This window comes from Rhinolophus sinicus, chromosome 17 (assembly GCF_057876585.1).
Source record: "Rhinolophus sinicus isolate RSI-liver-muscle chromosome 17, RSI-T2T, whole genome shotgun sequence".
In the NCBI taxonomy this organism is placed as follows: Eukaryota; Metazoa; Chordata; class Mammalia; order Chiroptera; family Rhinolophidae; genus Rhinolophus; species Rhinolophus sinicus.
This window is the reverse complement of record NC_142517.1, coordinates 45,871,097-45,894,579: the sequence shown is the minus strand read 5'-3', so window position 1 is coordinate 45,894,579 and position 23,483 is coordinate 45,871,097. Positions and strand designations below refer to the sequence as shown.

At 38.6% G+C, this 23,483-nt stretch overlaps 1 long non-coding RNA gene across 19 annotated transcripts in view; it reads right to left on the bottom strand.

Annotated features, from left to right (window-relative positions):
• Positions 1 to 23,483, bottom strand: part of LOC109450257 (uncharacterized) — a 626,489-nt gene that overhangs the window by 478,724 nt on the left and 124,282 nt on the right. For 2 of the 19 annotated variants that reach the window (XR_016019843.1, XR_012494925.2), the window contains exon 3: positions 18,946 to 19,049. The exons of the other annotated variants lie outside the window; for them this stretch is intronic. This is a non-coding gene — a long non-coding RNA (uncharacterized LOC109450257). The remainder of the gene's footprint in view (positions 1 to 18,945; positions 19,050 to 23,483) is intronic. 19 annotated transcript variants of the gene reach the window in all.

Here is a 23,483-nt window from a genome sequence, read left to right as displayed (position 1 = left end):
TTCAACTCTCTTTTTCCAAAGGGGACACAGTTCAGCCGATTTCAGATCCCTACTAATCTGCTCTCAACTCCCACCAAAGTGCTTTTCAAATTCAAATTTAATCTTGTCATTCCATTGTTTCTATATTTTCAAGGCTAAATCACAGGCTCCAGGATAAAAGGATACATTTGGGGTGTGGAGATAACAGAATTCTTTACAATCCATACTGTGCTTTTCACTTCAGTTGTATTTCTAGTCTCTGCACGCTCCTGTTCAGCCCTAACTCTCAAGTTTCAGACAGACAATAAACTTGACCTGTTCTCTTTTGCTTCTAGACCCTTGCTGGGGCTCATTTTACCAAAAACACCTTGTGCTTCTCCTTCACCTCATGTTTTGTTTATTTTTTATTTTTTCACATGGATCATGACTTAATTTAAAAATTAGCAAACGATACTATAGAAACATTGAGATGTAAATTTCTGAAATGCTGCATTTTAAATTTAGTTGGCAAACACCAACTTTAACTATAAGCATAAGGTTAGTCTTCCACATAGAAACCAGATACTAAACTGTAAAAATATATAAATAAATAAATAAATAAATAAATAAATAAATAAATAAAGCTTCCTATTGTTTGAAAGCACCAGTTTAAGCAAAAGACTGTAAAAGTACAAAGATCTGTAATACTCCTCGACAATACATGTGTAAATGAGTATTACTACACCATAGAAAAATGGGGCAGAAAATGAACCTCTGGGAGCCTACTGTGTACTACAGTATCTAATGGCAGAAATGCTTATGAAATACATGTTGCTAAGGTGCAAGGTTCACTACCTGTTCCTAGTGAAGTACACAAAAATATTTCTAAGGGTTAAATATCCATGTTGTCAAAGCACCCTGCGTCACAACTTCAGACAAAAATTGTTTTGACGAATTAATATTTTGTCTTTTTAATATAATCATAAAACTTACTGGGAATACCGAGCATAAATTAGGTTAGAATAAACTCGATGTGTAGGGTATCATTTCTTGGCTGTATTCATTTGTTGTTGCCAAACAAACATATTTTACTATATTAATGCCTTCACCACTCTATTTGTTACTTAACATCATCCAGCACATAAAGAAACGTCTCATCTTTTAGTCTGTTCTGCAATATCCCAGGTTTTTAGAAAGGTATTATAACATAAAATTGGGAAATTCCTATTTTGTGAGTTGGCAATTCCACTTGACAAAACATATTCATAAATATGGCCTGTTCAATCCATTCATTTAATAAATGATTTAATTTGAAACACCTAAGTTATTCTGCAGGCATCCGTAAATCCTCTCTAGGGATATCTCTCACTGGCTCTGCGTAGGTCAGATGCCCACCCCAGAACCAGTCACTGTGTCCAGAGCAATGAATTTGTGAATGACAGCACCACCAGAAGGCCTCAGCAGAGGAGACAGGAAGACGAAACACCAGCGCAAGACAGTGAAGCACAGTGGAAGGAACACACACTGGAGAATCAGTAGCTCTGCAACCGTCTTTGAAGACTGTTCTTGCCTCACAAAATCAAGAGTGAGTCCAGCTCCAATACTCTCTGCTCCTGCATGAAACAACTTTGCAATGACCTGCTTATCTAAATAATATTCTACTTTCTTGACAGAGGTGAATGACATTTGGCCTGAATGTAAAGTCTGTGTAACTACTCCCAAATACACAGACTGTCAGGAACTTAAAACAAAGAAATAGAGAAAATAAACTGGGAGAATTTCCTCACAGAGTAGGTGAGGCTTTAGTATCTCTTAAATCACAACACCAAGAATCTACTGACTTTCTACTCCCAAAGCCTACTGACCAGGTGAACTTTGATTCCTGTCCAAAGAACCTAACTGAAACACCTGACCGATAAAATCCAGACCCTTTAGCAACTTACAGTTAAAACTCAGAGTGTGCCTCCAGCTTCTTCTCTTCCACCCCATTCAATGAACCCTGATTTACAGCCACACAGTATCTATGAACCACCATGTACTTTCATGGCTTTTTGACATTAGTGATAACATTTATTAAGCACCTACTATGTGCCAAACATTGTTCAGGTGCTAGAGATATTGCAGTGAACAAGACAAACCCATGCCCTCAGAGACCTCACATTCCAGTGGGAGGAGATTGGTAATCACGATTTAACTAAATAAATAAAGTACCTGGCTGGGGTAAGAAGTAACATTAGAAAGGTGATCAGGACGTGACATCAGAACTGTACATGAGTGACCTGAATGAAGAGAAGGAGCCCTCCCCTCCATGAGAAGATCTGTGCTTGGCACTGGGCCAGGGATAGTATATACATTATGGGTAATCCTCCCAGCAATTCTGCAAAATGGGGATCACTAGGGGGATCCCCATTTTATTCTGAGAGGATAAGTAGCTTGTTCAGATTGCACAGCACAGCCCCCCTCTTAGACTTTGCCTTTCCTTCTAGCTGAAATGCTCTTCCTGACACTGTCCAACACAGTCTTCCTTGTCATCCCAGACACTCATTTCCTTTGCAAAACTTCTGACCAGCAGTACTCCATTATTTCCCTTCCTCTCCGCAACCCAGGTGCAGGTCATTGCTTTTGCCTGTTCCCACAGCACTCTACATGGGACGTCTCTTGCCGTGATAAATACGTTCATTATGTTTTCCATTTACATTCCAGGCTCCTCTCCTACACTGGTAGCTCCTTCAGGACAGGGCCCATTTCTTACTCATGAATGTATCTCCTACATCTTGCCCAAGGTCTAGAACATTGAAAATACTCAAGAAATGTTTGCAAAACAAATGCTGTTTGCCTACAGAATGAAATGGATGTGACGAAATTGCTCCAGACACAGCCCTGATGAGAAACACTGCCATTGGGAATGTGGAAACAATCAGAGGCCATGGATCCTTCTTCCCCAGCCAAACCACCATGGGTTCTTTACTGGAGACGAGCAGTGATGTTAAGACTAGAGAGATCTTTACGGTGCTTAAAATCATACAAGGGTAGCCACTACTGAAAAGTAAAAATGACGTTTTTGTTCTAAATAAAGATATTTTTTTAAAAAATGCAACCATGAACATATTTTTAAGTTTTCTAAAACTTGCATTTCCAAAAGCAATGGTGTTTTTTTTTTCCTCTTTGGTACCTTGAGTCAATTTCCTGGCTTGAGCATTTCATTCTTACACATTTCCCCATTGATACAAGATGCTTTGTTTATAGAACTATTTAATTAGCACGACCTTTATTTTTTCAGAGGAATCCCACTCTTTAAAAAAGGGGCTTTTAAATAGCATTGGAAATTTTTATTTTAAAAAATGGGAGTTGAAGAGCACGGCATAGAGCATGTTGTAAAACAGGCAGTACATTATTATCACCTCCCACTCAGCACCATTTTAACTATAATCTCTGTATTTGAGTAGTTCAGCTAATTAACAACCTCATATTACTGTAAAGATGAGATTGTCATGTTATTTGAAGTGGTTTTTAACAGTCTTTAAGCACTAACCACTCAATTTATTAACAGTTTGCTCTACCTTAAGTGAAGGAAATTACATAATTATTGTGAGCCTGAAAATGAGAAGAAATATATATTTTATCATTACCTATACAGAATGCCAAAATTTAAAAGATGTTTTTAAATATAAGTAAAATTCTTGAAAAAGCAGCACACGAATAGTTTGCTGCCAATGGCTTTTACAGGTATGTAACAATTTTCCTACACATTTCTGTTTAACTTTTAGCTTGAAGTGATCTAACAAAAATAGGGCAAGAGAGAAAAAAAACACACCTGTTTTGGAAGCAGAATAAGCAGTGGTTTAAAATGTGAACCTTGAAACCAGATTGGCTGGGTTCAAATCCTGGCTCTACCACTTATTAGTTCAAAGACCTTAGGCCTCACTTTGTCCCTCTCTTTCCCCATTTGTAATATGGTGATCTGAGTTTTAATAGGGTTCAACTATCGGGTTGCTATGAGAATTAATTATTTAATGCAGGTAAAGCACCAGAATACTCAGCAAATGCTATCATTAATTCGGTCTAGCTTTCCCTATAATACCCTATTTCCCCATGGTAGTACTTTACGGTATGATTTTCCTATGTTTCCAAGCTTGAGCAGCCCTTTTCCAACTCTAAAACTTTCTCACACCATCAAATGATGGCAGCTGTATATTTTTTATATGTTATTTGAGAAGGGGCAAAGTCACAAAAAGCTACTCTGAATTTAGTCATAATTTTAAACAAAGGTATATTTTCCCCCACCCCATTAGCAATGACATACATTTGAAAAGATCCAGAATACACTCGAGGAAGACAGAGCAGAGCCCCAGGTCTACAGTTGAGAAGCCACAAGTGTGTGTGTACAGGCCTCACTGACTCCCCACCCACACACCGAATCCACTCACTCAGCATCCCTGAGTCTTATCCTCTTAGAAAGCTAATATTCAGAAAGAAGTGTATTCCGGTCTAATATGGAATAGATACTAAACAATGCTGTGAGATTCATTAGTCTTCATCTGAAGATTTTCCTATAAATCTTTTATGGCTTAACGATGAAGTTTTCTAAATGTTAGGTTATTTGGTTTTAGAAACAAACTGGACTAAGAGTCATAAAGTCACTACAAAGGGATGCTGGAAGAATTAAATGACCTAAGATATGTGAGGAGCCTCGCATGTGGCCTGGAACATAATAATGAATCCATAAATCCTACTTAAATCATTACTTTTCTCCACACCCAGGTTCCAAAGATGGCTCTACTAAAAACGAATAGCACAACATTGGCAAATGACGGCTCTGAGTCCTGGTGTCCTCTGTAAATTAGTAGGTAAGATAAGGACAGCTAAGGTGACTGTGCTATTCATTTGTCTGTTTGCTCCCAGAATCATTCCCACATATCTGCTGCTCTGTTCTGTATCACTAAGCGCTAATCCCTGCAAACTCCAATCGCAGGCACTCTTGCTAAATCTGGCTTAAAACTAGTTTGGCTAATGGGATTCAAGAGCCTTATTCAAGAGCAGACAGAAAGCAGACTAGGGAATTTCTCCCCATCTCTCGGTTTCCAGAGTGTCTTTGGCCGTAGCTGTGTATCCTGTGTGATCCCAACTTTCACAGGTCCCAGGCAGTCCTGGCTTCTGGGCTTTGTAACACCTCCATCCTTTCCCTCCAATCCTAGGGGTGTTGGTAGCTTCCTCTTGTTGCTAATTTCCGGATTGCTTTCCTGTCCCGTTTGGTCTTTCTGCTCTTCCAACACCTTTGGAACTACTTCCCCATGTCACATCCCCTCCATCAAACTACCTGCCATGGGCTCTGTTTTTCTGACTAAACCCTGTTACAATCACTGACAGACTTTAAAGCTCTCTTGTCCTACCATAAGTTACATAGGGTAGGTTCAGAACCTTACCTGCCGTTTTGCCCACCGTCCACTCTACCCAACCCCATACTTCCTACCCAGGTCAGATGCTCTTCCAATACTCTGCTGTATCTCTATCATTCCATTTAACATGCTGTGTCACAATGATTTATTTGTGCCTCTAAATACTTACTACACTCTGAACTCTTTGAGGTAGGGCTATCTTTCCTCTTCTTTATGAACCTAGTGAAGTATTTGTGCATAGTAAGACTTCTGTACAAGTGTGATAAATGAATGAATGTATGAAAGGAGCTAACATTCCACAGGTCCAGATGTAAGCCATCTCTCTTGCTTCTTCTTGAGTGGAGAGCACCAGGAAAAGCCACCATTCAAATAGATCTCCCCCATTGGCCTGCTACAGAACCCAAACTGTTACCACAGAGTGCATTTTTTTATATGTGAGTCTCTTTGAAAAAGGTTAATTTCCCAGGGGAAGGTTAAGTCATTATCAATCAGTCACACTGCAGGAGGGATTAGTTTTATAGATTGTTTCCTATAGACACAGACTGCTAGAAAGGCATAAATCAGACAGAAGGAAAGCAACGTCCAGAGCCAGGAGTCAGCCTACACCACGCAGTGCAGTAGTCCCCGGCCCGGCCCACGTCATGCTATCATTCCTCATTTTGCAGAGGCCTCAGTTTGAAATTGGTCCTATAGAAAGCTGTGAATCTTTTTAGCTAGTGAATGAATGTGGAGAGAGGAGGATGAGAGGGGACGGCCCATGAGGAGGGAGATTGTTCTGGAGCTCAGGACTGAGATAGAACTGACTGAGGATTGAGGGTTGAGATAAAGTGTAACAAATGACAGGGATGGAATGAGTTGAGAAGAAAGTACCCAGAGATGATCTTGGGTGACTCTTAGCAAGAAAAGTTTACACGGTCTGAGCTGGGGAGAAAGAGCATCATGAGAGGGCTTCTCAACTTGACATTTGCCATCTGGTCCCATCTGAAGAGGTTATTTCAACTGGTTGTATTTTGATTTATTTTATAGGGAAAGTATCCTATTATCACATTACCAAAATTGGATTCCTGAAGGCCTCAGGATATAATAATGTCTTCATTCATTCATTCATTCATTTAACAAAATGCTATTGAAAGCTGACTCTATATTGGACACTGTACTTAGAGCCAAGAAGATGCCTCTCAAGTGTCAGGGGTCTAATTTTCTTTATAGACACAGTGAGAAAATGAATACCCATGGCTTAGGGGGCTTAGGGAAGAAAAGAGAACAGGAAAATGAACAGGGGTGAGAGACAAAGACAAACTTCAATTCAATCTTCATTCTATAACCTGAGACTATTTCATAGTTTAAGCTTACCCTCCATCAGTGGGGAAAGACATTTGTCTTTGAATGTCCATTTCCTAGCATAGCATCTGGAATGTAGCTGGTCTTGAATAAATATTGAATGAATGATGGATATATGGACATATGGATGTATAGATAAATGGATAGATTAAGGATGAATGGATGAATCCACTTCAGAGCACAGGGCTCTCAGAATGGTTAACAAGTTCTCATTTACAATCTTTCCAATTTTTTTTTTTCAGATAAAAGAATTTATTCTTTAAAGTCAGTACTTCTGGGAAATGTAGAAAGTTACTTTAAATCTTTTTGGAATATGAAGGTAGCTACATATATGAATGAAGGGAATGAATAGATAAATGAAATATCACCTCAGGCACTTTCCTCAGAGGAGTCATGCTTACCTGGATTAACATTAAAATCTTGCAGCAAATGTCTCCCAAAAATCTGTGACTGCTTTTTCTTCCTTACCAGCATCTTCTCTACTCATTTTATAACTGTAAATTTGCTCCTGATTTAACATCGATTAGACACCCACACCAAATTACAAACACTTACACCCACACCAAATTACAAACACTTACACCCACACCAAATTACAAAAACTACTTCAACCTCAGATACTCTCATCTAATTTTTGTTTCAAGTCATTCTAAAAATCACATGTCTTTGTGCTCCTGGAAATGATATCGTGTGTGTGAGTGTGTGAGTGTGTGTGTGAGTCTGTGTGTATGTACCTCTATATGTGACTGCCTAAATGATCGTAAATAATTTCCTGGCCATAGATCACTCTAAGCACCTGGAGACATGGGGAAACCTATTCTCTTTTCCATGAACACTATGCACCTATTCTCTTTAGGGTTTACATCTGTCTTTGTCCAGGATGCAGAGACACAGCTGAGAACTGACATCCACCAAGTGAATGGGAGGAGAAGGGGCAGGCTTGGAGTTGGAGTGGCCCAGGGGAAGTTCAAAAAGATCGCTGGGACTGAGAATTAGGAGTGAAGGCTCTTAGCAGTCACATTAGGAAATCATTTAAGAAAACTTTTTTTTTTTTTTTAAGATTTTATTGGGGAAGGGGAACCAGACTTTATTGGGGAACAGTGTGTACTTCCAGGCCTTTTTTCCAAGTCAAATTGTTGTCCTTTCAATCTTAGTTGTGTTGGGTGCCGTTCAGCTTCAAGTTGTCCTTTCAGTCTTAGTTGTGGAGGGCACAGCTCAGTTCCAGGTCCAGTTGCCGTTTTCTTGTAGAGGGCACAGCCCACCATCCCTTGCGGGAGTCAAACTGGCAACCTTGTGGTTGAGAGGACGTGCTCCAACCAACTGAGCCTTCTGGGAGCTCAGCTCAAGGTGCCGTGTTCAATCTCTTAGTTGCAGGCGGTGCTGCCCACCATCCCTTGCGGGACTCGAGGAGTTGAACTGGCAACCTTGTGGTTGAGAGCCCACTGGCCCATGTGGGAATCGAACCGGCAGCCTTCGGAGTTAGGAGCATGGAGCTCTAACTGCCTGAGCCACCGGGCCGACCTCAAGAAAACTTTTAAGCAGGCAAGTGTTGGGATTTATTTCTTTATAAGATCACTTTGGGTGCTGTATGGAATGGTGATTGGAGGGCACGAAAGCAGATGAAGGAGATTGTACCATAACAGGCAAAAGTGAAAGAAATCTAAATTCAGTATTTCTTCCCATTAAGTTTCAACCAGTATTAATCCATTTTAATCTAATTTCAGTTTTCCATTTTACTTTGAGGTGAAAGCCCTGAACTTTGCACATCTTGGATTCTAACATCAAATAACCACAGACTCAGGCATATCCACTTCTTTCTGTTGTTTTTGTCCAAGTATTTCAAAGCCTCAGGGAGTCTTGACATCTGTCGCCTTTAAAAACCTCCTAATATTTACAAGAGAGAAAACCATCAGTTTGTTACCTTAGCTCTTCTACTGAGTTTGAGTTTATTGTGTATTCCTCTTTCAAAGAGTAGTTACTTGCTATAGACTGAATGTTTGTGTTCCCCCTAAGTTCATATGTTGAAGTCCTAACCCCCGATGTGATGGTATTAGGAAATGGGGCCTTTAGGAGGTGATTATATCATAAGGCTGGAGCCCTCATGAACAGGATAAATGCCTTAAAGAGTCCCCGGAGAGCTCCTCACCGGGGTAAAGCCATCTCTCACCAGGTAAAGAAATAGCCAGAAGATGGCTGCCTATGACCCAGGAAGCAGGCCCTCACCACCCACGGCATCTGCCCCCACACCTTAACCTTGCATTTTCCAACCTCTGGAACTGTGTGAAATAGAATCCTGCTGTTTAGAAGTCACCCAGTCTATGGTATTCTTTTATGTCAACCCGAACAAACTAAGACATCACGCTCAGAGCTTTGTTGTTTCATGCTTTTGTTCCTCAACAGGCAGGCCGTAACTACACAATCAGCCCCCTAACCCAACCCTGCAAGGTCCTGATGGTGGGAGCCCTACATTCTGCCCAGCACACCACCTCCCTTCGGTCCACATGGCCTCTAGTTTGTTCCATCCCTTGGCATCTCTCTTCAATGGTGCTGCAAGAGCCTCCTGGCACGTCTAATACACGCTGGGAGAGACAGTCAGCTATTCTATTCAAATACTGAAAAAAACAAACCTGTTGGGCTCAAAAGAAATCACTTTCAGCAGTGACTTCTCCATTGCCAAGTGTGCCAAGTCTCACTATTATGAATCACAACAGACTTTAAATATTTTTTTAAATATAAATCTTAATCACATTACAGTTACAGAACTTATAGTCCAAATGCCTTGAAGGCTTCAAATGGAAATGTCCTAACATGTTGTATACTAAGCTGTGAGTAGTTCTTAGCTTTCTGAGTTTTGTAATATTTTTACTACACTTTCTTAAAACATGATATGCTGTGAGATTATAATATGCACAGAGTTTGTAGTTATTGAGTTTTCTCTTTTTCCAGAAAAGACTTTGATTTTGTTGAGACTCTTCCCTTAAATGTATAGATAGATATATGTTTCTACTTCATAAGCAAAACCAGGGCAACACCCTTAGGGGTTGTGGGATCATTATTCTGAACACCACCGGTCACTCTCCAGGACTATAGCCGAACACCTCAGACCCGATGAGAGTGCGCTAACCGAAAGCACCCAAAACACAGAAAACGTGCATTGTTCTTTTTGTGTAACTTCCCAATGATAGTTTTGTTATTCTCCTAAATAGCATACTGCTTTGGCTGTGAGAGTGTAAGAACAAAGGTTTGGGGACTTGAAAAGACCCCAATTCAGGCCCCTCTCTGTCCTTCCCGGCTGCAGGATCCTATACATGTTGAGCTCTTTGCATCTGTTCCTGTGTCAATGTCTAATAGTCCCCCGTTAGCCACAGGGCATACATTCTGGGCGGTAGGTGCCTGAAACCACAGAGAGTACTGAGCCTTATGTATACTAAGCTTTTCCTATACGTGCGTACGTATCTATAATAAAATTTAATCTATAAATTAGACACAGTAACAGATTAACAATAACTAATAATAAAATATTACGGTTGTTAACAATACACTATAATAAAAGTTATGTGAATGTGGTCTCTCCTTCTCTCTCTCTCTCTCTCTCTCTCTCTCTCTCTCTCTCTCTCTCTCTCTCTCTCTCAAAATATCTTATTGTACTGTACTCACCTTTTCACTTAAAGGAAGAACTTTACAGCATCTCTTTGGCATTTGAATTGCCAGCATCACTACTCTTGTGCTTTGGGGCCATTAGTAAGTAAAATAAGTGTTACTTGAACACAAGCACTGCGATACCAAAACAGTTGATCTGATAACCGAGATGGCTACTAAGTGACTAGCAGGCAGGCAGTGTATACAGCATGATACTCTGGACAAAACCAAAGGGATGATTCAAGCTCTGGATGGGATGGAGCTGGACAGCACGAGATTTCATCACATTATTCAGAAAGGCTCACAATTTGCAGTTTTTGAATTGTTTATTTCTGGAATTTTCCACTTAGTATTTTTGAACTGTGGATGACTCCAAGTAGCTGAATCAGATTTGGTTCGACTTCGAAATAAGTACCCCCACAGATAAGAGGGTACTACTGTAATGGGGATGATAGTACCCACCTCCTAAGAAAGGGAAAGAAGGAGAAAACTCATTGGGAGAACATATGTGAAGTACTTAGAACAGTCTAGGTACAGAGCCACGCCCTAATTAACGCTGGCAGTATTATTAAAAGGAAAACGTTTTCAGATTCCAGAAAACAATCCTATTTTAGGCAACATGTTCTAGAGGAAAGAAGTGAGTCAGGAGATGTGAATCCTATTTTGGGCTCAAGAACTGAGTCACAGGAACCAGCCATTTCCCTGAGAGTTTGTGAGTTGATTATAATATGGAGAAAAGTATTATTTTTTGGTTACCTGCGTGGATGCACGGAATACAACTTTTTCCTTCTATAAATGAATTGTATAAGACATAATTTTTTCAATCATGTGGGCCTTTTTCATTGGTTGTGGGGTGAGGAGAGTACTTCAAACCACTTTCTACTCGTGTTGTGTGTGTTTCTCTTTAAACTCTATCTGCTCTTGTCAAACTGTCAACTGCCAAAGCTAGTCAACAGATGCAGACCAAACACTGTGTTAAAAGCTACAGAAGCTGTGAAAGCTATAGAGATGCTTGCAGCTACCAGGAAACAGGAAAACTTTGAAATCAGCAAAAGTAATTCCTAAAAAATTCTCCTGCCAGTACCTTATCACTCTGCTTTCCTTTCCCTGTGCTGTGCATACTAAAAAGAAGAAGGAAAAGAGAAATAATCAATTCTCTGAGTTTCTTGTGATAATATGCTCAGAAGTGGTTTCTCTGGGGTCTGAGGAGATGTTCTTTGCAGGTTGAATAATATGAATTCAATTCTTACCCAACTATTGAAACATCATTTCAAGGAACCAATAATAGTATTACCTTCCTTCCCTTCCTCATACTTATCCCACACTAACTTATCGTTAGTTGGGATTGCTGGGGGTTGCTGAACACTTTTAAAAGCTTTTTTATTCTGATGAAACTTTAGTTTTTGTAACAAAGCTTATACAGAAACCACAAAAATTGGAAATTATTAATTAAACTACCAGGGGAGATCTCCAGAAAAGTTTCAGAATTAAAACATTATGCGTTAGCTTTTAAAGACTTCAGGATTCTCTGCTATAAAACGATAAATGTTCTACCCCCCAAAATGGGTACTGTTGGTTGAGTCATTATTTCATAGCACACACCGCTGCGTCTGTTCATTCACTGAGGACTATCACTGCGCTGGGAAGGCATCAATAGGGACAGAAAACAACGCGAGGAGACTGACATTAACAACAGCAGCAGCAACAAAACAATCATTGAGAAGTCGGACTATAAACTCCTGTCTTTTCCAGGAACCACTGGCAGCAAGCTGTATGAACTATGTATTTATCATTTTATATTTGCCTACAGTGACACCTGCTGGAAAACACTGTTGAAGCTTTAAAATGAAAATAAATTTAAAAATAAAATAAAAACCAAGCTTTGAAAACACCAAACATTATGTTATTGTAATTTGTGACTGAAAAACACACTGCTTGCACTTCAACTGAATTTCTGGTTCTGCTTTTGAATTTTCCTTTTTGGTGTAAACTGAGAAACTAAAATTCAATTCCACTTGATGAAATAATTATTTTACCAGTATGAGAGAGTTGGAATCAACTCTTATATAATGCAAACTTTTAAAATGGACGCATGTATGAACAGTTTAGTTGCACTATTTTGCTTCCTTTTGAAATACTACTTCAAATTTTACATATCAACTGCGATGTGATGTGATTTTTTTAAATCCTGCTTAGGATTAAATATCAAGATATTTAATACTGTGAAAATATTTAATAGCTAGCACTTTCCTGGGCAGCATTAATGCACAAAGCCATTTTGTGTTTGGGTTTTCAAGTTGCTTTTCTACATGCATTAGGTGCCAGTTACCCTGTCCATTAAGCAACTAATGTGGATCTTATGCAAAATACCTTTGATTTCAACGTAGACTTTGCATACTAAGAGATTTTGCATCTCCAAATGGCATGAAAAGGATTTGCGCACCTAAGTCCCATTACCATTAATTAAAGTCACCCACAAAAATTCTGGCATATTAAGAAGACGTAAGCATTTACTTGGACAGGTCTCCTTCAAGAAGTCAACCTTACCCCAGAATTTGGTATCTTACACTTTTCACCAACATAGGACACATTTGCAAAGCAATACCTCTATTCCTGAGTTCAATCACTTCAGTTGTTTCAGTATAGGCTGTTGGTGGCAATTTCTCCCATTAAATTTTTTTTTTTTTTAAATGTAAAAGCTGTCATCAAAGTCGAAGTTCCTTTTTTAATATAACTCTATGGGGTTTTTTGTTTTTGTTTTTGTTTTTATGTAAACTTTATAAAGACTGGCTCCAGTTCATTTTTAACTGTACTTCCATTCCTGTAAAAGCTAGCATTAGGTTTCAGAGAAGATTTGGTTAGACTTTGAAATAAATATGTGCCAGACACAGCTCATTCTCCATATTTTACCATTCTACCATGGCTGTTCTTATGGGAGGAAAATGTATCTTTGCTTAAAAGTCACAACTCATAGGGAAACAAATTTTCTCTGGTATCTTACATTAACCTCCATATTAATGCGTTCTCTCATTCCTTCAGCACTAAAGACATGTCTTATAAACTAGTGAAGATGCCAATGATTTGTGGAGATGGTATAGCCCGCTTATCATTTTATATATGAGAAAACCTTGGGCGTAGAGGTAGACAGTGGTCAGGCACTACCACAAGAAGCCCTTGCTCAATTAGCTAGATATTCTCAGTCCCTACTGAGTGCTGTAGCTGAACAAAGCCAGTAACCTTTTTATCTCTGTCCACTGCATCCTAAAGTGGTTACAACGACCTTTAAAAAAAGAGATATAGGTTTTCTCCAGGTGCTCACAGAAGCTTTAGCTACAAACTTTCAAAATATTTAAGTCTCTCAAAGTCGTTTCTCAATTCCTGGGATTGAATTTTCCAGGCAGATTTCTCTAGTCTTTAAACTCAACCCCAATAACCCCACATTACAAAAGAGGGGAGACTGAGGTAAGCTATAGAAAATAGAACCCCTTCAGTCCCAGGAATCACAAGAGACGTTCAGAGAAATCTTAGATTTCTTACCACACAAAGGAGACATTTCATAGAATGGGATTTAAACTCAACCCAATTAAGTTTTGCACTTAGCATATATAGATTTATATTAACACTTGTTTTAATTTTATATTTATGCTTATATTTGTAAATTGGACACCAAATTTGATATTCAGTTTATTATTAGATTTAAAAACACCCAAATCATTAGAAAATCATTAGAAAACTACATTGTCAAATCATTAGAAATTTTATCAGTGAAATTAATTATTCCATGTTTATCCATGCTTTAAAGGGTTAATCCTCAAGCGGAGTCTACACAGATTTGGGGGAAGGGTGCTCTGCATGTTTTTTCTTACAATTTTTTAATCTTGGGGTCTCATTGTTATGACAGTTCAAATTAAAATCATGTAAGTATCTTCTGAATGACCCCTTCGAACTGTTGTATCATTTCAGTGACTGCATTTCTTTCAAGTAATTTTTCTTTGTGTTATAGTCTGACTGAAAAACAGAGCAAAGGCAGACCTAATGTGTAAGTGAATTTTATCCTGTGAAGAACAAGTCACATAATGGTATACTATATCCAAACTAAGATTTTTCAATAATTCCTCTAGAAAAAAGTAGTGGAAAAATTGAGTCATTCCATAATGGTGTAGATATCTGTTAACTTTTTATGTCTTACAGGTCTTTCTTTTGGGATTTGTGGTAGGCTTGAAAATTAAGCTACTAATCCTCTTTCCCTGGAATTGGGCATGTGACCCAGGCTGGCTAACAGAGAATTCAGTGATTGTTTCAAAAAAGAGCATGTGACCCAAACAAGCCAATCAGAGCCCTTTTGGGTGGGTAGCTATGGATGCTGAGAAGGAGATCTTTTTTTATTCTGGGATGATCTTCGTCTGTAAAGATGACTTTGTCCTGGAGCTACCCATGGACCATCTTTGCTATCAGATGGAGAAAGATGAAGTCTGTCTGAGAATGAAGTTATCAGGGAGAAACCAGGGGCAAAGGTAGAGACAGTTTAAATAAAAGAACTATAACCTCTGGGTCCATCCATTTCCTAAATACTAATTTCATCTTCCCAATTATGTGTATGTGATCCAATATATTCCCCCATTTTTTTTGGCTGTTATCTTGCTTAAGCTAGTTGTAGTTGGGTTTCTGTCCCTATAACCAAAAGGGGCTTGACCAATGTACCTGGCACAGAACAGCATATCCACACACAATATAGTAGAACGTGCATGTTATAAGAGTCAGTACCAAATTCACATTCTTAAGTGGCCATTTCATTTCAGAAATATAACATCATTTGTTATATTAACTTTGTTAATACAAATAGTATTGGGTTCATAGTTTATTTACATTTAATATATGTTTAATTTGGTTTAGTTTTATAAACTATAAACACAAAGAATTTATAGTTTTATGTTCTCTCATATTTAAGCAACATTATAATAAAAGTCACTTAAGTCCACACTAGGTGTCTACAATAATTTCCCCCCTTTAAAAAATGTTTGTCCTTACATCAACTTGAGAACATATTCTATTAGTGAGTCTAAGAGAAACAAGCACTACTTATATTGTTGGCAGGCATGCAAAAACGATACAGTCACATATGGAGGGGAATGTTCCTGTGCCTTTAACCATTGGGACCTACCCCAAATCTACTTTTTGGAATCTACCCAAAGATAAACAAGCAAAATATGAAATTTCTATGCACAAAAATGTTTATCATGCCACTGTTTATAATACCAAAAGATTGGAAATAAATCAAAAGTTCATGAATAGGGGACTGGCTGAATATGATACTACCACACAGTGGAGTGCTATGCAACTGTAAAAGGAAATGCGCTAGATCTCTACATACTAACAAGGACTGACTTCAAAGATCCATAATTAAGTTTTTCTAAGAAGCAAAGTATAGAGCAATGTTTGTGGTATGCTCTTTTCTTTTTGTAAGAAAGGTAAAGGGGGATATTCATGTGAATATACAGTTTTGTTTATGTTTTCAGGAAATAACAGATGGATAAACCAATACTAATAAAAACTCTCTTCTGTGGGAGAGGAAAGAGGGAATGTGGAGGAGTGGGGATGAAAGCATTTGCTTTAATGTATCTTTTTAATCGATTGAATTTAGAACCCTGTAAATGTTTTACATAATTAAAATTTGATCAAAAAGGGAAAACATTTCTTTTTAAAATAAAATGGCAACAAATGAACTGAACTCTATATCAACTTGGTGGCATAATCCCAAAGAGAACAGAAATACTTGAAATAACTTCAAAACAGAATATTACCGTGTTTCCCCGAAAATAAGACCTAGCCAGATAATTAGCTCTAATGCGTCTTTTGGAGCAAAAATTAATATAAGACCTGGTATTAATTATATATATATATATATTATATTATATTATATTATATTATATTATATTATACCATATCATATCATATTATAAAGACCCAGTCTTATAGTAAAATAAGATCGGGTCTTATATTAATTTTTGCTCCAAAAGATGCATTAGAGCTGACTGGCTAGGTCTTACTTTTGGGGAAACAGGGTAATTGTATATCTCTCACTGGATATATTACAAAGACAAAGAAAACCTGAAAAGAATCTATACATTTTTCATCTTTGAGAAACACTCTTGATGCATTAAAGTATCTTCATATAGACTAACAACGTAGCAGTAATAGCGAGGACACACATAGAAATGCTTCCCCAGGGTTGTGTATGGTATCACTATAGTCCAATTTCCTCAAGCAAATTTGTTTCCCTGCCTCTGAATCCACTGTTAGGTTCTACAATTGTTCCATCTATTATGTTAATCATATCTACCTTATTATCTTAAGAATAAAAACATAGATTTTGGAGTCAGAGACACCTTTGTTCATGCCCCAGATCCATCCTAAATATCCATGTAGCCTCAGGAAATATAATTAAGCTATTTGAGCTTTAGTTTTCTCATCTGTAAAATGAGCACAGTATTATCTGTCTCCCTTTTACCCAAAATAAGAAAACCTAATATCTGGATAAGCTGCCTCCCTATTACTTTCCTTTTGCCATCCTCTCTCTAAACAGCAGAAAAATTACCTTTATCAAGTACCACTGCAACAGCTTTCCAGAACGAAAACTCCAAATTTCTCCCAATATTTACTCAAAATTCAAAACTAAAGACAGCATTTTTCTCTGCCAATTAGTCCTTCTTTTTCTTTCTTGTTCTTAACTCCAAACACATTACTGCTGTATGTTCCCAGCAAAATAACAACTCCCCTCACCATATTTTCTGTCAGGCTTGGAGACTCCCCAAGAAACTGATGCTCTATAATAAAACTTTCTTAGGTCAACAGACTGTCCCCTAAAGCAGCTGAAGTGACAGACCTTGCAGGCTTATGCAACCTTGTTATATTACAGGAGTCTGCATTTGAGCCCAAAGGCAATATTTGAAATATATCTGTGATTGGTGTTTGGCTACAAGTTTTAAAGGAATCTGAGAGGTCATTTTCACCGGGACAGTCCAGCCATTGATCACCTGGTCACTTAGATAATGATCAGGACTACATCTGCAGCCACATAAGAGAAGACGCCCAAGGCCCTCCTCTACAAACCAGCCTTGGAAAGAAGAAACAGCCTGTTTCTACCACTGCTTATCTCCCTACTGATCAGCTGACAGAAGTGCTGTCCCCCTCTGACTGGACAAGAAAAGACCCACTTTCCAAGTTTCTTGCAACTGTTAGAACAATTCCACCTACTCTCTTCCCCACTGATGGGCACAAAACCCTGTCTGGAGTGGTGAGAAACTATAACCCACTGATCTTCTTTAGTTAGAGAACCTTCCTTTACCTTGGGAATGAGAGGAGTTAGCAACGATGCTTATACATACTCTGTGAGCCTGTATCTCTTCATAAATACACACTCATTTAAAGGACCACATCTCAGATGCTAGTTTCGTTTCTAGAATTGGAAGAAAGTTTACGGTTAGACTAACACATATTCTGGACTCACAGTTTGTCTGCTTCTGCTTCCATGATTTAATTCTGTTACTCCTTTTCTTCCTGAGTCTTCTCTATCCTTGCCTATCAAATAATCTCATCTCAGGCCTTCTAGAAAGGCAGAAGTAAGGCATCAGGATTGCTATCTATTTATCTATCCCCACTCCCCACTAGATAACAGATTTTTTTTCTAAGGACCGGGAACTTGGCTGCTTCTCAGTTCCCCACAGCATTCTGGCCCCAGTAGTCACTCCATAAACATTGGTAACTGACTGAGTTGTTTCTTTTGCTCTGATTTCTTATTGAATAAATATGAAAGGAAGTGAAATACAGCAACATTGAACAACAGAGTAAGAGAAGGTATCTGAACAAAGCCTCTGGGGTGTTGACATGAAACCTGAATCTTTACTCCTTCCTTATTTTGAATGTTTAATGTCAGACTCAGAACTTTATTTTGTCCTTATATTCACTTAACTACAGTCCAAGATGCAGGGAATAGCTCATATAATTGTGGTTTTCAGATTTTAAAAAGTTGGATGAACATACACTATGTGCTGTAACCTCTGTTTAACCAATAATAAACCCCAAATGAAATGATGAACAGGGAAATACATGACCACTTCCCTAATTACACTCTGCACCAGCCCACTGAACACACCTAAATATTAAGGGTCTAAAACAAAATATCCCCAGGAACTTGACATGAACATTTTTCTAAAATTAACAGGAGCCAATTACTACCACATATATTAGTGCTTAAGTAAAATACTTTTTATTTCCCTTTCAAATTCTTTCAATTTCCCTTTCAAATACCTTAATAGAATGGATAATAAAATGTAGAAATGATTCCTTGAATTCACAAAAGTCATAAACCAAGTCCTTACAGGTTTCCTCATGAGCAAAATGAGACGAACAATGATAAACGCCCACAAATATTTCTGGCAATGAAGAGCTCATTTAAATACTATCATTGTAAAGTACTTGTGGAACAAAATATAATAAAAAAAATTTTCTAACAATTACCATAACTATTCAGCAGTTGAGGAATAGAAGAATTTTTTTCTGGGGGCTGTAAATTAACTGACAATATTACTAAATTATTCAACCATGTGCTTACTGTTCGCTGATCTGCAGATGGTACCAGGAGGTCTTGGAACTGCCACGCATATGAGGTTGGCTATGCTTCTTCTCAGCCACTGATAGTGAAAGCAGCATGCAAATCTGGCACAGGAAGAAAACCAGACGCCTCATATAGTCCCATGTAGAATATATGGAATATATTCCCATATAGAAGATTTGATAAAATCCTGGAAATTTATACTACTATTTTACTCAACAGCAGTTAAATCCATAGTAGAACGCACAAATTCAATCTGAATTATAGGAAAAACAGTTGGGACTCTTTATTTGCTATCGATGATCAATGAACTGATTCAGGACCCAGACAAGCAAATAGATGTAACCAGTTCATTAGATGAGCTGGAGTCCTAAGAATGAGAGCAGGTACCAACTTAACTGTCCTCCCTGCATGGCCTTTCATCACTGCTTTGTGGAATCTCCCCTCTCTATTGAAAATATCTCAGGTAGTGTTAGACAGGACAAAGGTTTCAAGGTCTGGGCTGTTCTTATTAAATGCTACTCTTGCTAAATGTTAAAATGTAGTGCAGTATTTTGCAGAGGTAGCTGTAAACAGGATGAGCTTGACAGGAACCCAACAGGATAAATGTAGCCAACTGCAAAAAAGAAATCAACCAAATAGTGCATAGAAGCAATGGCTAAGCCTCCCCTCTGGGGGAAGGGAGAGCTCTGGATGGGAATCCCCAGTCTCCTTTACTTACTGCAAGTAAATAAAACTATCTGACCACAACCATGTCTTATTCTTGAATGGAACACCCCAAGCAGTGAACCCCTTCAGTTCATTAACAGTAGCAAACCCATAACTTCTCCAGTCATCTTTAGGTATTAACAAATAGTCGCAGCTGTGCAAAATCTGGTCCAATCTCATAGCATGTCTTCAACATATTTCATCATTTCTTAACCTTAACCTTCCTTTCCTGAAGCTGGAGCTTCAAGAGCTCACAGGAGGTCAAGGGGAAGCACTGTTTGTCTTGGTACTTAGTCCTGGGCCCACACACTGAATTATTCCAACTGACCAATGCTAAGTATTTTAGATCTTTCCCAAATGGTCATCCCCTGTCCTGGTACTGGGACAGTTTGGTTCTCATAGCACACTCTTTCTGCTGCTCCAAAAGGCAAGCGATCTCAAAGATGCAGAAAATGCTGTATAAGCGAACATCAAGAACGCTAATGAAGCATTAAGTGAATAAATAAGAACTGCGAAAGAGATTTTATTTTATCCAATACATGTAAGATAAAGGCTAGAGAGGCTTCAAAGCAGGTCACACAGTAGGGAATGGGGAACACTAAGAAAAATTGCAAGATACCATAGTTTCCATTTTTGATGAAGTGTTTCTTACCTCTTTCAAAGAATCAAAAATTCGCATGATAAAATTAAAAAATACATTCCAAAAACAGTATCCCCATTTCACAGATGAGGAAGCTGAGGCACAGAGGAGATATGGAACTTCCCAAAGATCACAGAGCTTGTAAATGGCAGAGCAGGGACACAAATCCAGTAAGTCTGCTGTTGGAGCCTGTGCTATTAACTTATGTGCAATAAATACTGTCTCTTCTGACTAGCCAAGCTAGTGAAATAATAGAATATTTTAGAGTGGCGCATTAATTAGTGCTTTGGTATTGGTAATTATAAAGATATTTTTACCTAGAACGGTAATAACCCAGAAGAATGACTGTAATGGTGGAAGCTTAAGAAGTGCTGAAACCATTTGGAATTAGAAAAGGGATCTGTGGTGCCTTCCCCCCCACTCCAAATATCACCTACAACATCTATACTATTGGTATCATGGAGAGATTTACCTTGTCAAATATTATTTCCCTAAAGGATATTTTAAACAATTATAGTTATTTGGTTATTTAGGTAACTTCCCTCACAACTATCAATTGATCAGTCAGTGATATCACATATGCCATTCAATCTGAGTATATTTTGCTTAAGACAGTCTACATCTAAAATATTCTTAGATTGCAATGATTCAAGATCTTCATTGATAATTCCATATTTAAACAGAGTGCTTCCTAAAGTGTGTTTCACAGAAAACTGACTCCTTAAGTTGCTCCATAAAAAGAGGATTCTGTAGTCAAATAAATTTGAGAAACTGCATGTATCATTTCTCCTTGCTAAAGGTTTGATATTAACCTTAGTATATTTAAAATTGCATGGAGAACTAAACTAGATAAAACTGTGCAGTTTTGGTTAGTTACCTATTTTCCATATTCATTTAATACCTGTACATTTTCCTCTTCATAATCCCTAATAAATTCACACGGAACTAGAGTATCTCTAATACACCCTTTGAGACTAAATCACTCAGGCCATTGTTATCCCTGGAACCACACTGAGAATTTAGGAGACAACTAGGGGAACCACACTGGTGTAAGGAGGCCAAAATTCTGCCTTGATCCAACGCCTATGGGTTCTTGAGCCGGTCACTTTACTGCTCTGAGGACCAGTTTGTACATCTATAAATAAGAAAATAAATTATACCAATGGTTTTTAGACTCTTGTTTTTCAGCCAAGAAATGCACTGTACAAAGGAATTTTACCTGAGAGTTCAGCAGAAAGCAGAGCCACTACATCTAGTTGATGAGAGGATAAGAGCCTGCAAGCTCCTCCTGCTTAGACCTCCTTTTCCATCTTTCAGAACAGTTTGAAACTAATAAAGTTTAATTTTTATCATTCCTTGTAATCCTAATTAATTCCATGTTCTAAACATGGCTCCCTGTCTCTGTAATGAAAAACATCTGAGGATATTTAAAAGCTGTTAGACCCTGATACGGATGAATAATGGTTTGATGGGATTTTGTCTCTTTGGAACTTTTTCAGAATAAGCATATTGACCTTGCATATGAGGGGTTTTGTTTTGTTTTGTTTTTTTAAATATGAACCAAAAATCTATTTTGCCTGTTGTATGTGCATGGACACCATCCAATTTATATCTAGGCTATCCATGCGATCATTAATCACCCCTGCCTTCTGTCAAAGCTCCCAAATCACTAGGACAAGAGACTACAGTCATCTGCTAACAGCAAATCCAGATTTGTCTCCCAAGTAGATTCTCACGAAAGCCAAACCAACAGTTCCTAGAGAGGAAGTAAAGTCCAGTAAGTGTCTTTTAGGATTTCTGCCTAAAAGTGATCAAAACCATCTTACGCTGAAGGAGTGTCCCATAGGACCCTTTAGAGGGAATACCCCAAGTCATTCTGCTGAGGTGGTCAGGGCATTGGTTCAAGGAAGTGACTGTCAGTGGAAAAGGAATGGGCTGTACTAACTGAGGTCAGCTGCAAGGGGGTAGAACTCATGCTCACACATGTTCCTGGCCAGACCCCCGTGAATGTTATCAACAGTCCTTCCTCCTAAGTTTCTTGGAGGGGATTCCACCAGGGTGTTGCTTCTTGCTGCAGGTGCCACTTTTTAGAGAAATGAAGAACTAATAGTTCCCTGGAAATTCAAGCAAGAGGCATTCCTTGAAGAATGCTCAATGGAATGGCAGAATGTGTGAATCTTTTTTCCTCTGCACAGGAAATCCCCTGGTTTTCTTACAGCCTGAAAATAGGTGTTTGACATAAACCAAAGTGTATCCGAAGCCATGATTTACACACTTCAATAGGGACAGTACATCATTGGATTTCACAGCCAACAGAGTTAGCTGACTTAGAGCGATGGGCTCAATTCCAGCAAGGGAGATTCTGCACAATGACTTAGCGGAGTGATGTGCCCCTCTGACCTATCTGAATGCAGCAACCTGTGTGTAGTATTGGAAGCAGACCTGGGTGTTTCCCACATCTCTTCTCAACTATACATATCCTGGGCCAGGGTAGCAAGGAGAAATAAGAATGCAGTAGATGGTCACCCAAACCTGCCTTTCACTGGTGTCTAGTCAACTGACATATGGGCCGAAAACCAGATCTGCTTGTGTTTTAATGGTCTGGCCACTCAACATGATCTCAGTTCACAAGACTCCACATTCATGGATTGGGACTTGCCTTTTGTACCCACAGCAATGTATCTCTTTCATATCAGCAGAGGTATCATGTGTCCCTTTGCTGGTAATGGGCACCTGCTTCCGTGTCCAAGTCAGACTATAATGAGAGACAAAGGTGAGTTTTTCATTCTAAGCCTATATAGGGTTTTCCAGAGAAACAGAACGAATAAGGTGTGTGTGTGTGTGTGTGTGTGTGTGTGTGTGTGTGTGTGTGTGTGTGAAATTTATTATAAAGAGTTAGCTCAGATGATTATGGAGGCTGAGAAGTCCCATGATCTGCTAACTGGAGACCCAGGAAATCCACTGGTGTAGTTCTGAGAACCGGTGGGTTCATGTAAGTCCCAGTTAAGAGCAGGAGGAGACCAATGTCTGAGCTCAGGCAGTCAGGCAGAGTGAAGTCCCCTTTCTTCCATCTTTCTGTTTTATTCAGGCCCTCAATGGCTTGGACAATACCCACCCACTTGGGGAGGGCAATCTGCTTTTCCTAGTCCATCGATTCAAATGTTAATCTCATCCAGAAATATGACCAAAG